The sequence below is a fragment of the Sciurus vulgaris genome (assembly GCF_902686455.1).
Source record: "Sciurus vulgaris genome assembly, chromosome: 11".
NCBI classification, from domain to species: domain Eukaryota; kingdom Metazoa; phylum Chordata; class Mammalia; order Rodentia; family Sciuridae; genus Sciurus; species Sciurus vulgaris.
The window spans coordinates 106,877,867-106,895,928 of record NC_136472.1 but is presented as its reverse complement, the minus strand read 5'-3'; the positions used below and the strand labels follow the sequence as shown (position 1 = coordinate 106,895,928).

General features: G+C 45.7%; 1 protein-coding gene across 1 annotated transcript in view; it reads left to right on the top strand.

Annotated features, from left to right (window-relative positions):
* The first annotated feature begins 332 nt into the window (after positions 1 to 332).
* The window catches only part of POU2AF1 (POU class 2 homeobox associating factor 1), a 69,703-nt gene continuing 51,973 nt past the window's right edge, over positions 333 to 18,062 (top strand). Inside the window, exon 1 of the mRNA XM_079101651.1 lies at positions 333 to 406. The gene's annotated coding sequence lies outside the window, so the exon portion shown is untranslated. The remainder of the gene's footprint in view (positions 407 to 18,062) is intronic.

Genomic DNA, 18,062 nt, shown 5'->3' with positions numbered 1-18,062 from the left:
GGGCTCCAGATGATGGGGGAGTTGAAAGGAATTTTGTAAAGATATTGTCTGTGACTTGGGTTGGATAAAAGATGCCGGCAGAAGGCAGACGGGGCTGTTCACCTGCTAGGCTTTTGTTCGGCTGGCAGCGTCTGCTTTCCACACAGCCCTTGGGGTGGGGCGATGCTGGGGAGGGCATGCTGTCTGCCATCTGCAGGAGAAATACAACAAACACCCACACGCGAGCCAGCCAAGGAGCCAACGGAAACTCTCAGCAAAACAAACAGTGCTTGAGGGTGCCCTGCTGGAGTGTGTGGAGGGGTGGGGCAGGGCGGCTGCAGGAGAGGACAGAGGGCTGGGCTGACTGCAGGAGCAGGGGTCAATTGAGGTTGTACCCATATCTGCCTGGCCCCCTCAGGCCTGCCAGGTGAGAGCCTCTCATTTGTTCAGCTGCCAGGTCTGAAATATGAGGGGTTAAATAGCTTGAGTTAGTTATTACCTATTCTACTGCTCATGGTACCCACGATCAGTAGAGACTCACTGAGAGTGAGAGGTAGAGTTAGGGAGCTTGAACGGGAGACCTGAACTCTCTGAGCCTCTTGCTTCCCACTCTGTAAAATAGGGAGATGATAATGCCTAATTTAGAAGGTGGTTGTGAGAACGGAAAAGTGTCTATAAAAAGTACTTTGTAATCTGCAAAATATTGTGTGAATGCTCTTATTACCATTTTCTTTGCATTGACCTGTTGGATCACAGCAGGTGGTCTGGGTGCTTACTTTTGGCTGGTGACCTGCAGGACACATATACATCAGTGGGAGAGACCCTCAGCCTGGGCTGGTGGGGACTGGGAGGTCTTTTGGTTTGAGGGGAAGAAATCTTGGACTGACAGGTGGGGTCTGGGGCCTGGGTCAGCAAGGGAAGTGAGAACTGAAATGGCTTGAGGTGGGTAGGTGGAGCAGAGAGTTGTGTCTGATGGCTTGGTGGCCTTACCAGGCTCTGACCTCACTCTGGGGGTAGAGGAATAGGCTGTAGGTTTTCCCCATTTCCATGCTTTATGGGGATTTGTTTTCCCCTCTCCCCAGCATCCACACCTCAGTGCAGTGAATGGCAGCCAGGGGTGAGTGTCCACAAACCTGTTGGGACAGGGCAGGCAGCTTGTTTGCTCTTCCCAGGGCCAAGCCTGGTGGGCTGGACTCAGAGTATTGTGTTACTCAGCCAAAGAATTCATTTTCTCGCCTGCCTCCATTTATAAAGTAGAAACAAAAACCCTGAACTATATGTGCCTGTGGCCCCAAGCCAAGTCCTCAAGTGTCATTTCTGGGGAGCTGCTTCCTCCCCAGGGCAGGGTGAAGCCTCTTGGAGAAACAAGAGCCCTTCTTTCCTTTTCCACTCAAGGCAGTTGTAGTGGTGGGCCTTCTCTGGTTCCTTCCGACCCCCAGAGGCCCTGGGTTCTCTGTCACTGGTCTTAAATGTTTTCCTCATCTTAGGTCTGAGCACTTGAGAGCGCAGTAGCTCTGATAGCTTCCCTTGGACTAGTGGTGACCAGGGCTGGGTTGCTGAGTTTCTGCCTCAGCCCTGGCTGGTACTGGTACACTCTGGTAAGGAGAACCACCAAGTATTCTGCCATTGCACGTGGCCTGGTGCCCTTGTCTGTGTTTGCTTTGAGAAACTGAGATGGGTTTCAGATCCTCCAGGCTTTGTCTTCCTAGACTTTAAAGTTCTGGTCAGAACTAGGTAGCCCGAGGAAAGTCCGACCGGCTCTGAGCTGGCCTTTCTGAGTTGTGTCTGGCTAGAGTCTCAGGACCATCATGTTGGAACTTTTAGAGACCTGTCAGATGAGCTCTCTTATTCTGTAGCTGGAGTTGAGATGGCTGATGGAATAAGAGTCAGGCAGAGAGCATGACAGGTGTTGGGGGGGCGGTCAATAAAGGTATTGTTCAGGGCTCAGAAGGATCTCAGAGATTCCCTGGCCTCCTCACTTCTTCCTAGACAGACAGTTCTTTTTCTTGCTATAGGATCTGTATAGGAAACTTGGATTTGAATCTGCCAAGGTTACTAATTCACCATGGACAAACCATGTGTTTCATATGTTCATGACTCAGTTTCCCCCCACCTGTGGAAAATAAGAAAGTCAAGTTGGATGATCTTTAAGGTCTCTTCCATCTTTGATGGCCATTTTATGGCCGTTTTTAAAATTCTCGGTCCACTGTTAGCAGTATGTGTAGGTTTGTGAATGAATTCTGGGTACCATTTCCTCTTGCCTCAATTCTAGGATGGGGTTTCCCTGACTGGGATCAGTTAAAATGACAAAAGCTTCTAGAACTACTTCTAGGAGATAAATATATATTATCTGAGAAGTACTGATAATAAGATTCAGTTTTTAAGGAATGTGAAAGTTTAATTTTAAAAGTGTAAAGATACTTATAATTAAATTGGCCATCACTCTTCCTTGCCTCCAAATATGTTCACATCTCTTCATCTGGCAGAAAAAAACTTTATTTGACCTATTGACTTCTCTCATGTCTATTGTTCTTATTTAAATCTTACTTATATATTGGTTAGCAGTTTTGTTGGCCACATGTCTGTTTAGTGTCCACAGCCCAGCTTTAGGTGATTTAGTAATGGGGTTTGTGGTCTGACTTCTTCACATAGTTCATAATGCTTGCTCATAAGCATTCTCCTAGTAGCAGCCTAGGGCTTTACTTGTGTATTCTCCCTTCTCTCATACTCCAGGAACACTGCTGACTCACATTAATTCTTAGTCAGTACTTGTTGAAGGAATGTAATATCAAAGGAATGAAGACTTGGTACTCATAAATGTTTACTGAGTTGCACTGAGCAAATCTCTCTGACTGCCATCCCTGACTAACTTGGCATGAAATTTACCTGCTTTCTACCTCTCTCACAGTCTCCTCGGCTGATCTGAGTGGTTCTTCTTCTTCTTTTTTTTTTTTTTAACTTTTTTATTAGTGCATTATAATTACACATAGTAGTGGGATTCATTGTAATATACTCATATATGCATATAACAATTTGCTCCATTTTTCTGCGTGGTTCTTGATACTCAGTTCTCTGGCCTTGGCTCTGATACCTCTTGGTGTCCTACCTTGGGAATTCCAGCCAAGGTTGTGTAACTGAGTAAGTTATATGGCTTTGTGGCTGCATCTTCTACTATTTTTTTTTTTTTGTTGTTTACTATAAAGTATACATCCCCAGCTCTGTATTTTGCTAGAGTTCTACTCTTAACATATCTATTTTCTAAGAAAACTTAGAAGTCATCCAATGGGCCCCTGTCCCAAAACTTCCCATTCTTTTCTTCTCCATCTGTCAGTTCCCTCACTAGGCTGCTCCTTCACTGTTGTCCAGTCCAGGTGGTTGTCCTGCATCCTCCTCCTTCCCTCTATCTGTCCCCTTGTCTAGATGGCAAGTCTCTTAACAATAGGGATCATATTGTACATGATTAAATCAGTTTTGCTCACAGAATAGTGAATATTTGATAATGTGGTAAATCCGAATACTTGGACATTGGTGGAAGGTGCTGCTCCCTCAAGAGATTTGGAGATACCCTCCTCTGATTTTGGAACCAGAAAACCCTGGTTTCAAATTCCAATTCTACCACTTACCAGCAACAAATCTTTAATAAATTTACTTCTCTGAGTTTTGATTTCCTCTTCAATAAAGCAGTGATAATAGTGGCACCTACCTCAGGCTTGCTATGTGGGCTTGTGAGATACTGCAAATCAGCTTTTAAAGCAGTGCTTGACACACATCAGGGGCTCTGAAATGGGAATTTTTGTTACTGTTGGTTGGTTGACATTGACAGTGAACCTGAGGTTCTAGGCTAGACATAAAGCAATGTACTGCTCCTTCTCTGCCCTTCCGCCTGCTCCAGTTCTCTCAGTACAATACTCATTTACTACCTGGGTCAAGGTATAAGGTACAAGGATTAGTTCTTCCTTCAGATAAGCCTGTTAATTTCCTCTTCTGGATGTGGAACCCTTTCATCACTGACAGATGATGTGGGAGCAGAGAGGAGAAGAAGAAAACTAATCTATAGCCTGAGAGACTAGGCTGGGCTGCTTTTATATACATAGTGCCTGTCTTCAGAATGCTTGTAACCTGGCAGGAAGAAAAGGCCAGAATGTGGGAAATAATTAGAAAGCAGTATTAGGTTCATATGATGAAGTACTACAGAAGATGTCTGCCTTTAGTGGCAATGCCCTTTAATATGGTGGTGAAGAGGTTCTAGAATCATAAAAAAAACCAGGATTCTAATCTTGGTTCTGCCACTTTGTGGTTGCGTGACTAGATTATTTAACCTCTTTGGTCCTATTTCTTCATCTGGATTTTTTAGGGAGAATTAAATGAGATTGTGCTCAGTAAATTATTTGTCAGTATATGACACACAGCAAGGACTCCTTAAGTGTTTACTATTATTACAGTGATGAAGATGTGATTTCTGTGTTTGGACAAAAGAAGAGTCATTGAGGCCCGTGCTCATCTGAAGGCATAGGATTTAGATAAATTAAGAGGGAGAGGGAATACCTTCTAGATGAAAGTGGCAGCAATAACATCAACAACCAGGAAAAAGTAAGAGCCATGGCAGAGTAAGAACTATTTAAGAATGATGTACATCAGGACTTACAATATCAGGATATATAACAGAGAACATAATCTTGGAAGATCTGAGAAATCAGGTGGCACCAGCTGATGGAGAACAGAAATGGAAGAGGTTTTCTTCTTCCTACTCTTCTTCATGCCAAGCATGGTGTTTGCTCAGCAAATGCTTATCGCTTGCTACTGAACTTTTTGGCCTATGCAATCTTGGCCTAACTGTGTGGATCTAAATTTCTTATAATACATTAAGGTTTACAGAATTACTATTTTTTTTGAGCTCTTCAATGAATTTTCTAAAACTACCTGATCTGAAGCTCCAGGAATGTTTCATTCTGTAGTATCTTTATATTTGGTCAAGAAGTCCAGAGATACCTTACCTGTACTATTTATAGTTGAGAAGATACACAGCTTTTTCCCCTGAACCTTTGCCCTCCAGACACAGTGTCTGCCTCATTTTGGAATCAGACAGTCTGATTTTATCCCTCATTGTGTGTCCTTGAGCAAAGTACTGAACCGCCCATGTTCCATTTCCTCATGTGTAAAATTTGAGTATTGTGCCAGTTATCCATTTATTGCTTCTCAGTTCCAGGTTCCTTTCAGGACCTGTTCAACAATCCTGGCTGGACTCTCTCAACTTTTCTTCCTCCCCATGAGCATGGTGTTAAGCTTTGTTAGTAGAAGGTACCTCCCTCCAAAGTAGGTTTTTGTGGGTCATTACTTAATATGTATGGGGTTTCTTTTTGGGAGTGATAGAAATAGTTTGGAATTAGTCATGATGGCTGTACACCATTGTGAAAATACTAGTTTAAAATGGTTAAAGTGATGCATTTTATGCTATGTAAATTTTACTTCAATTTAAAAAAGGAAGGTGTTGTGAGGATGGGACAAACTCATGAATGGGAAGAGCTTAAAACAAGGTTTGGAGTGTAGCCAGTGATCTATAAATGGTAGCAGTGATTGCAGTCTTACTTAATTTCTTAGTAAATAATCATGTCTTTATGATATGGGCCTTACTCTCCCTAGTGCTAATAAGACCCTCACAAACCTGGTTGCCCTGCAGCTCTTTTGGCCTTTGGTATTGGTGGGCATGCACAACATGTTCTGGGATTGGAGACAGAGTGAATGCTGCACCCTGGTTTCTCTGAAGTGCTCCAGACAACCCATGGTGGTGGCTTAAGAGTATCTGCATGGGCAAGAGACTGGGTTGCAGAGAAGTCCAAGAGACAACTTAATTTAAGTCTTGTGTCCCAGGCCTCTGGGCCTCTTTGCAGAGTTAAATTTGAGTCATGAAAGAGTCTCTTGAGGTCTGACTGTCCTCCTCCCACAATCCCCTGCAGACTGCCCTTCCTGGTGTGATGACTAGGGAGCCTGGGCTCACAGCTCTCGGTTCCCTCTCGGGAGGGAAGGTGGCCCCTGGCTAGAGATGGTGCAAAACCCTGTAGGTCATTTGGGCTTGCTGAGACCCACAGGGCAGGGATCCAAGAAAAAACAGCAGGAACAATATGGCAGGTTTGGAGACCTCCTGGGGAGCTGGTTGGGAGAGAGCTTTCTTTGGAATGTTGTCATAGCTGATGATGGAGGCAGTCGGAGAAAGATGTAGGGGTCTAAATAAGGAAGTCAATTCCTTCATTTCTTCCATCTATTTAATAGTCCTCTCCTATCACAGCCTATAAAACCAGTGTTTCTATCTATTCTTTATCAAGACTCAGACATTTTGGGGTACTCGGAAGTTTTACTCAGAAGTTTTCTGTCCTAATATCTCCATGCATATCCATGCACTTGTTGGCCTACTTGTCAGCTCTTGGTTAGGAAAATCCTGTTAGTCAAATCCCTTTCCTTGCAGCTTCATCTTGCTTTGTCATGGTTGCCTGCTGGAACCTTGTCAGAGAGCAGGAAGAATGAATGCCACTGCCTTGGGCTGCTTCCCTGCAGAGCTGTGTGGTCCTTGGTCTGAAGCTGGGGGGCGGGGGACACCAAAAGCATGTGCCTTGTGATATGACATCTCTCTCACTCTATTGCCATTTTCCATTAAGCCAACTCACACAATTTTAAGATATAAATGCCTGTGTAAAATAATAGAGTAACCAGCTGTCTGCTTTCAGGGCCCGCACATCTGACTGACCTCATCCCTGTTGGGTAGCCACAGCTCCCAGGTAGCACTAGTTTTGGGGTCCCAGAAATGCCAGGGCATCCCTCTGAGGACTCCCCTTGTACCTCCACTCAGACACAGTTGCCAAACATGTTTTTCATCTTTCTTAATCTGCCCCTCTTCTCACGTTTCTCAGGTCACAGCTGCATTGTTATCTGATGGGCTTGCTGCCAGCCCCATGAAGCCTGACAGTTACAAAGGGTGGATTAGCTGCAAAAGAATATTTATTAGAAAAAAGTCCCTTTTTCTTCTTCTGTTGTTTTTTGTGGAGTTAGCCACATATTGCCTAGGTGACATGGCAGCAGCCTTCTGGGAGTTGTTAGCAGAGGCTCCATTTTTGGGTTATGGGCAATGACCATTCCTGCTCACTATGGGCCATCTCTCACAGCCTCTCTTGGAGGGTCCTACTCAATCTCAGAACTCAGAGAAGTCTATAATGTGTCTGGCTTTCTCCAGAAAGAAGAGCATATTTTTTCATGAACCAATCTCACCTTCTCCATAGTCTCCAGAGCAGAAGATGAGTACAGCACTGATCATTTGGTATTTATTTCAATGTGGTGGTCCCTTTTGCTGGAATGTTTCATGGTGTTATCAGATAAAAGAGATATTCTGACCATAGAGATAGGAAGGGCATATTAAAAAACCCATTTGTAGAGAAATGTTGCCACTGAGGCAGTTTTAGATTTCCAAGAAAATCAACTTCTTTTTGGGGAGTTGATTTTTGTTCTCTTTTGGAGACTTCATTGGCATGATCACAAATCAAAGGGGTTTATAAGCCTGAGAAATGTTCTGATAGCACCACCCAGGTCCCTGTGAGGTCCTAGAGGATATGGTCTGTTAGGACATATGCACTTTGAGTAAACTCTGGGGAAATGTCAACTTTCCCACCCCAGCCTGGGAGCTGGCTATGCCAGACCTGCCCAGGCCTGCATGCCTCTGATGCAGTGTGATACACGGGAAGAGGGGGTGAGAGGCCCTGAGTGCTGGCCAGGAGGGTGACTTCTGGTTCAGTGTGGTCATTATTTGGAATCCAGGCCAGTCTGGACTCTGAGGGTAATGGGAAAAACAGAGGAGTCAGGGTCTCTGGGCCAGAAGTTGGGATCTCTGGAGAGTGGAGAAGAAACCAGTGTTAACAATAAACCAGGTATTATTAGAGCTACAAGAGACATTGCTGATGGAAATGCTTGTCCACCCACCGCTACTAGGATCCAAATCCTATTCTAATATGTATCCCTACCATATTTGCCACACACACTTCTACAATATATTTTCTCTATCATGTGTTCTCCCCAGGAGAAGCTATGGCTTTTGGAAGAGAACACGTATTTCCAAAGAGCGCGGGAGGCAAGCAGTGAGAACAGTAGGTGCGGGGCTTGAGGCAGCGTAGCTACTCATAAGCCTGCTCGCCTTTCTATGTTCTCATTTGCCTTCCCTGCCCACCGACTCTCTAGGTTCTCCTTGCTACCCTCATCTGTCTCTGGAGAGGCTTCCCTCTGCCTCTTGGTGGGCAAGACCCTGGGTATACCCCCATTAGCTCCTCAGCTCCTTTCTCAGTGGGTTCATTTCAACTTCCTGGTATTTGGAGAATAGAACTAACATTCTAGAAGACACCCAAGTTAGAGCCCTTTCCTTTCCTTGCCCTCTCCTCCACATTCAGCTAGTTTCTAAACTGAATATATTAGTCCCCCCTTATCCATGGGGATGCATTTCAGGATCCCCAGTGTATGCCTGAAATTGAAGAGAGTACCAAGCTCTCTATGTACTGTTTTCCTTATACATTCACACCTATGATAAAGTTTAATGTATAAACTGGGCACAGGAAGTGATTAACAGCAATAACTAATAATGAATTGAATAATTATAATAGTATATACTGTAAGAAGTTATATGAATGTGGTCTCTCTTTCAAAGTATACTATTGTACAGTACTCCCCTTCATCTTGCGATGATGTGAGATGAGATGATACAATGCCTACATGATGAGACGAAGTGAGGTGAACGATACAGGACTTGTGACATAGCACTTGGCTACTATGCAAGGATTACCTGACTGTTAGAGCTGCAATACCAGAGGGAGATCTGACAACTGAGTCAGCTATGAAGTGACTAACAGGCAGGTAGTGTATACAGCCATAGACAGATGATTCACATCCCAGGCAGGATGCAGCAGGATGGTGTGAAATCTCATCATGTTACTTGGAATGGCACTCAGTTTAAAACTTATGAATTGTTTATTTCTGGAATTTTCCATTTAACATTTTTGGACTGCATTTGAACCATGGGTAACTGAACTGTGTAAAACAAAACCTCAGAAAATGGGGATTGTTGTATAGTCTACATGGGTGGCACCCAAGTAGCCCTTGGCATTGGATGGTATAAACTTGGGTTGTGGATGGGAGAGACACGAAAGATTCACCAATGAGCGACTTCAGCAGACTTCAGTGCTCTCCAGGACTCTTCCAAAGGCTGTGCTTCATGGTGATGGTCAGAACAGGAAAGGCCAATTAAGCCTCTAAACCTGTGCTAATTTCCTTCACTTATCCTGCTTCTCCATGAGGCTCTTGGCCCCCTGATGTTGGGGATTCTGAGTCTCTATGGTGACTCAGCACCCAGAGAGGGGGAGACCTGAGTCTCTGGGCTTCCTCTTCTGGCAGGCCCCTGACAGGACTTCAGGCCTCCAAGGCTTCCTGGTTCTACAGTTCTTTCTCCTTACTGTCCTCAGCTCACAGCTCCTCGTGAAAGTGGCATTAGGTAGAAGGAGCTGAGCTTTCATTCTGGCCTGTTATTGCTTTATGCCTCAGTTTCCTCATCTGATGGAGACATCTGCTTCATGTGGGTAATGGCATTGCTTCTGAGAATTAGATGAAGGTCATGGTACTTTGAGAATCAGGTATGTGATATTACTTATGGTCGCTGTTATCAACAGTTCCCTCAGAAACTGTCAGCTTCTTTTGTACTGCCTGCAGTTTGGGGTGGGTGAAGTGTCTCAGCACTCCTTGGGAAGGAGTAGGTCAGTTCTCTGGGAGGCGGTCAGCATGGGCGCTTAATTGAATGACTTGATCACTTGATACACATGATTCTTTGTGCTCAGTGCGTGTGGGGACCCTCAAATTCATCCCGTCTGTCTGGCCCAGCACTGGGTAACAGCCTCTCCTGGGTGTCACGTCAAGTTCTGTGTGGTCCGGAGTGTCCTGGCACTGATAAAGAGCTCTGATTCCTAAGATCTTCTGGAGAAAGCTGTCCTTATTTGGAGGTGGTGGTTGAAGGTGAGCTGGAAGGTGTTCCTGGAACCTAATTTTATAGAACAGTGAGAGGGAGGTCTCTTCCCACCAGTCCTCTGGGCCCTCCACCATGGAAGCTGTCAGTAGGGGGAGCTCCATCATTATGGCAGCTCTTGCTGCTGAATCTGGGTCTTAGTGTCTGTGGAGGGGTCAGAGGAAGGTCTTGAGAAGTGACCAGGGGCTGTTTTCTGCAGGAGGAACTCCAGGTGTGTGCTGAAGAGGACAGGTCAGGAGTCACTGGTTGCAGGGGTGCTGGATGGAAAAAAAATAGACATCTACTGTGCCTGGTGCCCAGGGGTTATAGGGGTGCTCAGGGAAAACATGCAAAGAAAATATACCAACATCCTGACTTAGGAAGTCTTGGTTAGGCAGGAGAAGGGAGAGAGGGGCCACCTCACTAAAATGAAGCTGTCATGGTACCTGCTTACTAGGGCATGGAATCCAGAAATGCCCTCTCTTTGTCCACCCAAGGCTGCCTGCAGGAACTTGCTGCAGTAGAAAGAGGGGATATGACCTAAAAGAGAACCCTTAGGCCCAGGTGGACCTGCCTCTTGCCTTTCTCAGGAGCTGCAGACCATTTCTCCTCCATTTCTGTGTCACACTAGATAAGGCATGGGAAAGCCCAAGGATAGGATGTTAGGTTTCTTGTCTTCTTACGCTTGTGTGATTAGATTCTGTGGGATGAGTCCACCCAGAGGAGGAGGGGCCTGGGAGGTCTCAGAGGCAGAGTCTAGGGGCCATTTCTTTTAAGTCACCAAAAGTGGGTCAGCATGGTCTGTTTCAGAATCACTCTGCCCTTACTGCTGATTTCTGAGTTGAATCTTTGTGCCTTGGGTGATGAGATTGAGATTGAAATTGGGATGCAGGGAGGATGGTTGACTCAGGGACAGAGGAGGGATTTGCTGGAACTGTTTTCTGAAGTTTTGCTGTATCTTTCTACCCTGGCGTGAAAAAAGAGACTGTTTGGCTTGGAGCAGTTCAGGAGAATTCTATAACTCAAAGAGAGTCACTCCAGGGGAAGAAAGAAGTGACTGTTGATCAATTCATGATGGGATTTGCAGCAGATCACTGAGTGTCAGAGATGGAAAGAGGCTGAGTCCTCTCCTCAGCAACTTCTGTGCTCTTTTGAGTCCTGTGAGCTTGGTCTCAATGTGGCATCATTGATCTGCCCTACTTCCCACTTTTTGTAGGCTTTCATTTATACTATTGCTGTAGAATCCTGACTTACTTTCATTTTCTTGCAAGCTAGGTGTTTTTTACCCTTCTTGGTATAGATACCATTCAATATGTGGGTCAGATGGGAGCCCACAGGGATGTCCTGCCATAAACTTTATCTTTGCAATTCAGTTGGCTATCTCAGCTTGCTAGAAGCAAAAAAACCCTGTTGAATTGTCTGTTTAGGGTTCGCAAATCACGCTGGACTCAGACGCAAGGCCAAGTCTCTCCCTCTGCATCGAGGCAACCTTAGGTAAGAGAGGTGGTGAGCGCTCAGGTCAGTATATCTAGCTGTGCCATCTCCTCCCTCCCCCGCTCTCCCACGGCTCCCACTGCTCTTAATAGAAATCAGAACACTTTAGAACTTCACAAGGCCTTGCACGATGCATCCTCCCCGAAAGAATGCTCTGCAGACTCATCTCATTCCACTCTCTGGAGTTCAGCTCCTTGGGACCTTGTCCCATGATGCTATCAGGCTTGTTTCAGCCTCAAGGACTTTGCATATGTTGTTCTTTTCCTGGTCTGTTATCTCCCCTCCCTATCCCATCCTTTTATCTAGATGATTCCCACTCATCCTTCAGGCCCCAGCCTATGCATCGATTCCCCAAGGAAGCCTTCTTGTACCTCCTAGATTGTATTCTAGCTAACATTCTCAACTACTGTGATAGCACTTGTCACAATTATAAATACTTTGAGTCACATAATTGATTATTTTATCTTTGCTACAATGTGAGCTTCATGAGGGAAGGGCCTGTGAGTTTATCTTTTATCTTGTTTTTCACTGTGTCACAAGTTGGGTGCTCAAAAAAAAATGTGTTGAAAGAATGGGGTTACCAGATGGTCAGTGCTAGATACACCCCTCTGGCCTTTTCCTGGACAGAATCCTCAAATTACATGGATATTGCTTTTTGTTTTTACCCACTGAAGGTGAGGACCACTCGTGGGCTAAGTAGTTCTACACAGCAACTCCAATGACTTTTGAGGTTTACCTCTTGCAAGATGACCACAGTCTTATCTCTTCCCCAGAGAGTTTCTATTAAGTCAGAATCCACTCCCTACCATGACCACTGCCTGCTTTCTCCTAATCTTGTCTTTGTGTGAAAAATGTGGCTATCTCCAGGTAAAGTGGAGATGTTACCTGGTTCAGGGAAAGTTATTGGCTGTGATCTGAATTCTAGCTCCAGAGCCAAGCATCTCAACTTGGTCTACCTACCATAGATGCAATTTCAGGATGTAATTGAGAAGCATGTCATCTGGACTGCTTTGGATGGTTTTGGAGCAAGCTTTGGAATCTCCTGGAGAAGTCAACTGTTTCTGCAAATCCTCCAGGACTTTGCACCTTGAGACTTGCTCATGAGAAGTGGAGAAGACTGCCTGTGATTTTCCCTTTCCTTAGAGAACTGGGCTCTATCTTGGTGACTGGGCACTGAGCTTCTTCAGCCATTTCAGTTGTCTTTTGTGGGCATGCTTCATCCCAAGCCACTCCCCACCTGCCTGTCCTTGGGTTCCCCTACACTGAGTCAGCAACATCCCCCCTGCTGCCTTGGCATTGTGTGGCCAAGCTAGGCCAAATCTGGTTACAATGAGTCAGTTCTTCTGGAATCTCATATCCTGTACTCTTTTCCAACATGATGCCAACTGGCAACCAAGGGTGAGGAACAGCCCTGGCAACTGAAGCTGCCAAGGACTTGTGACCTTGCACAAGCCAACAACAAGAGCCATGTGAATGGGGGATCATTCTGCTGGCAGGTCCTTCTTTCAGGTCCATGTTGGTTCCTGTCTAGCAGCACCACGACACTGGCTGGCAGTCAGGAATCCACTGCTGGTGCTTGTTGGTGGCTTGGCACTTCTCCATCTAGCCAAGGCATTTGGACATTTTTCCTGTGTTCTCCTTGTGAGCGTGGGAAGCAAGCCAGTACTTTTCCTTGGAAACTGCCTCCATCGATGTCATTGCACATCCTGGTCCCAAGGGAGACATGTTTCTTTATTTTCTCCACAAAGACACCTTCTCTTACCCTTGGCTCAAATACAGAAACCTCAGAGAGTAACAACTCTGTGGGGAGGGGAAGGGATATATAGTAGATGGTGGTGGCAAAGCAGAGTTAGGTTTGGTCACCAGTGCGAATGAAGCTTTGAATCCCCAAGGTTATAAAACAGCCAAGAAGCAATAGGACTTTTTCTTGTCTCTGGGACTGATTGGTTGTGGCTTTAATAGGAATACTCAGCCACTTCTGTGAGCACAAGTGTTGATTTCTGTTATGGACTGAATTGTGTCCTCCCCACATTCATGTGTCAAAGTCCTAACCCCAATACCTCAGAATGTGATTGCATTTGATGATATGTCTTTAAAGAGGTAATTAAGGTAAAGTGAGGTAACTGGGTGGGTCATAATCCAATATGACTGGTGTCCTTACAAGAAGGGATTAGGACATAGATAAGTGTGGGAAACAATGGAAAGACAAAGAGGAAAAGGTGGTCACCTGTAAGCCAAGGAAAGAGGTTCTTAGAAGAACTCACCCCTGCTGACATCTTGATTTTAGACTTCTAGCCTCCACAACTGTGAGAAAGTCAATTTCTGTTGCCACCCAGTATGTGTTCCTTTTTGGGGCAGCCCTTGTAAACTAATACAACCTCCTTCAGATTTAATAAAGGATTTACAGAGGGGCAAGAGAGCAGTAGACTGGAATTTCCCATTTTGACCAGCTTCTTCTTGGGTTTTTGGTATTGGTGGTATCCCTTTGGCTTTTCTGGATTTTTCTCCTTCAGTCAATCTACAACCTCATCTGTTTTTAGTGATTAGCCAAGGTGGCCAATAAATGTAGCATTTCTACTCTTATTTATCTGGTATGAAAATCTGATGATAGGACCTGCATCATCTCCATGTCACCCAGCATGGCATGCCTTGCCCTCTGGAAGGTTACGTTCTATAGGCAGGAAAGACATGAAGATCACTTCACTATATCATGACGGGTACTATGATAGAGGTCAACAGAGAGACAGGGTAATGTATTGGAGGACAACCTGAGCCTCTGAGGAGGTCTCCACAGGCTTTGTGGAGATGTTGGCAGAGCCTGGAGTCTGTCAATTCTTTGAGGATAGGGGCTGGGTCTTGCTTACCTTCTTGTACACATGGAATCTAGCAGTGTTTTGCACATAGAGTTTGTCTAGTGTGTTGGGTGAATGACTCTCTTGAAGTCACTTTTCAGTTTTACCAGTCCATGATTCTGTGATCTAAAAGGCCCACAGTAGTCAGTTGGTTGAAGGTGCTGCTGATAGGTGGTATGAAGGTAAGCAGATACCAGGTATTGCAGTATGCAAAGTCATTTATGAACAATTAAACTGGAAACAAGGGAGGAGAGCAGAGCAGGCTACCCTTCTTAGCTCAGATTTTTGGGAAGATCCTCAGGTATAACCACAGGAGACCAACAGTGCAGCTGTCCCATGCAATGATCAGAGGTGATATATTGCTCTGCACAAAGCAAAGGTTGGTCAAGTTCCTCACAGCTGTTTCCCGCACAGAGGAAAGCCCCTAAGTTCCCAGGCAGTGTAAACTGACTGTGTGTTTATAAAATATGCCCCATGGGCCAAGAACACAAAAACACTAGAGCGGCACAAAACTTGAGCTGGTGCAGCAGGGATTCTTGATGCTTAGGAGCAGGGAGAAGAGCGAGTGTGGGTGAGAGAATGGTTAAATTCCAAGTGAGTGTGGCTTCCCTCTGGAGAACACCCAAACAATTAAAACTGAAGTTCAAGAAATAACAAGCATGAGAGCCTTTGGAAAACAAATTGTGCCCAGCTTCCTTTTAAAGCTGAGGGTTCAGACTGAGATGGGACTCAGGAAATGGTTGCCGACTATGGCCATGGCACCCAAGGAATTAGGGGCAGCTCCTGCTCCCAGTCTGAGGGCTCTGAGAGCTCAGATTAAAATCCTTTCTGCCTGGCTTTTACAAGATGGAACCGAAAGAGCCCAGTGGTAAGAAGATAGGAGGTTGAGGAGGGCTATTCCCCCCCTTTACAGACCGCATGGTGCCTTCAGATGAGCTGTTTGTTTCACGCTGAGCTGAGCTCACCTGGGCAGTGACCTTGTGACAAGAATACCAGGCCGAATCCAGATCAGCAAAGGGAGGACAGGAAGAGGAAGAGAAGCGAATGCAGCCATGTGGAACTGTGACTGGCGGAAGCCCAGTCAGAACTGCTGGTTAACATCATTTTGAATCCTTCAGAGTTGATAAAACTCTGACAAGGGCAAGTTCTTATAGTGAATCTATAAAAAAGGTGGTTTGGACCCAGGAACGTTAAGACAGAAGTGCTGGAATCATCAGACTCTCTCAACATATATAGGCCATCCTGGGTCCCAAGTCCCCTCAAGGGTAAACAAAACTCAGCAACTTTGGTGTGCCCAGACATCTTAGTGAAGTTAAGGGCCTTTGGGAATACCAAGGGCTTCCTCAAAAATCTGCTCCAACGGACTTCACTGCAGGTCGTGTGGCTCCTGATCTCAATGACAGAATGATAGCAATGGAAATAAAAATAAGAGACTAACTTTTATTGATTAAGCCTCTGATCTCTGCTTACCTGTGCTCGGCATATCTAGTATCTCATTTAGTTCCACTGTTATTCTTTACTACGTGGGAGAAAATGAGGTGTAGAGAAGTCAACTTGCTTTCTCAAGGTCACAGAGTAAGTGGTGGAGCCAGAATGCAAATCCAGGGGCTCAGCCCCAGAGACTGTACTCTGAATGGTCCCACTACTCTGCTCTCGGAAGACACCTCCTGAACCTTCTGGGGGCTCAGGCCGTTCTGGGATGAGGCATGAATGTTGAACTGAACTAAGGTGTTCTCTGGATGGTGGAGTACCCCAGTTTATTCCATTTAGTCATGTGACTTAACGGCTTTTCACATCTGTTCTTTGACCCGACTTCAGGAAGCCAGAGTCATCTGAGGTCTAGGGTGTGTGTTTGGGGACCCTAAGTGAGAGGCACACCTACCTAGAATTGAATACAACAATATAAGAAGGGGGGCAGTGGTGGCAGGACTGACTGATTGAAACTGACTCAATTTATTTTGCCAGGAAAGGAACTGATGAATGAAGCCCTGTAGACCAATCTATGCACCCCCCTTCCTTCACCCAGGCTATACATCAGTAATAGCACAGCTTTCCCTCCCCATACGCTCCAAGTCCTTCTCCCCTAACAGCTAAAAACACCCTACATTGCCTAGAATGAGATATAACCTGGTATTTAACAATAAAGGATCTGCCACATCCCACTGTATTTTTAAGCCCTGGGTGTCTAGCTCCTTTATATGTCCCTGCTCTTGGGCCCCTGGGTTGCCACATCCTTCTCTTCCAGCTCTGTGACCAGGTAGATTTTTGTTCTGTAGGCCTGATTCTCTGATTTGTGTAATGCAGATGTGTCTTGGGAGGCTTTGGGATGGCCATTAGGAAAGACATCCTTAGGTCACAATGGGGCCACAGCCATACCAGACTCCTCCTCCCACCATTTTTCACACCAGGAGGAGTATATTGGGAATCTCGACCCTTCTCTTTCTTTCTTACTCCCTAGTCTGACCCCTGAGACCAAGGTCAAGGGGGCCTGATGCTTCTAAATAAAAGGAGAGCTTCTCAGTTCTTTTACCTTCTATCCTTGCAAGTCTTATATACAGTGCTCTGGTTTGTACTCAGGCCTCTGACTTATGGTGGGCTGGGGGCTTTGCCAGTGGTAGAGCACTTGCCTAGTGCGAGGCCCTGAGTTCCATCCCCAGCACTGCAAACAAAAACAAAGTGAATGGTTTCAGCTGCTGGTTTACAATAAGGGGGCTGAAGAGGAATGAAGGAAAAGGAGAAGCTCCGGAGGAGGGAGAAGTGATCAAAATTAGGTTTCCCTTCTCCCTGTCTGAGGGAGCCCACTGGGTAAAATCCTGGAACTAGCCAGCCAGTTTCGGGATTTTATCCAGTGGGGCTAATTCTGTGGTCTGCGCTGGGCAAGGCAGACACAGTTGCCCCCATCTGTGGCTTCAACCAGGATTCCAGAGGACTTAGTTCATTTCTTAGGGCATCTTGCAACTTGAATCCTATTTTAGAGCCAGGCAGCAAAAATCCCATCTTGGCCATAGCCATGACTTCTTTTTAGGGCAGTCTGGTCCTTTTTCCCTAGGCTTCCCAAAGATCTTCACAGTTCTCTCTTAAGCATTCATCTCTCTCCACTCCCTGCAGCTGGGGAAGATGGCAGCATCTCCAGCAACCTCAGGCTTCTTGTCTTCCATCTCCTGTTGGGAGGTACCCAGTTGTCCCAGCATGCAAATCAGTTTTGCCTAGAGATCTTGGGAGAAGAAAGGGAAACTCAGCAGCATTGATCTCACCCTGCGTTCTGGGAAGCTGCGTTTTTTTTGGCTGCTGCTTTCAAGTGACCCAGATCTCATTTCAGATCCTGAAGTGGGGCGTGATTCTGAGGGGCAGTTGAGAAATAGGAACTTGGTTTGCTGGTTGTCTTTGAGGGTTGGTTGAAGGTAAGCCTGTCCAGAACTTACCTTCTCAAGAAGGGGCAGGAAAACAACACAGCAAAACAGTTACCCTGACTAGAACACCACCTAGTGTCTTCACACCACACACCCACGTGTGGTGAAGTTGCAGTTTCCCATGAAGATGAAAGAGGAGAAGCATAGCAGGGATTCCCTGGGCCCCAAAGGGGAGGGCTCAACGGGGCAAGGAAGGGACCATAAGGACAGCCTATGCACTTGTCAACTTCATTCCTACTACTCTCGCTGGAGGGCCATGGAGGGATATGCCTTCACTTTCTAGAAGAGGCAATCCAGCATCAAAAG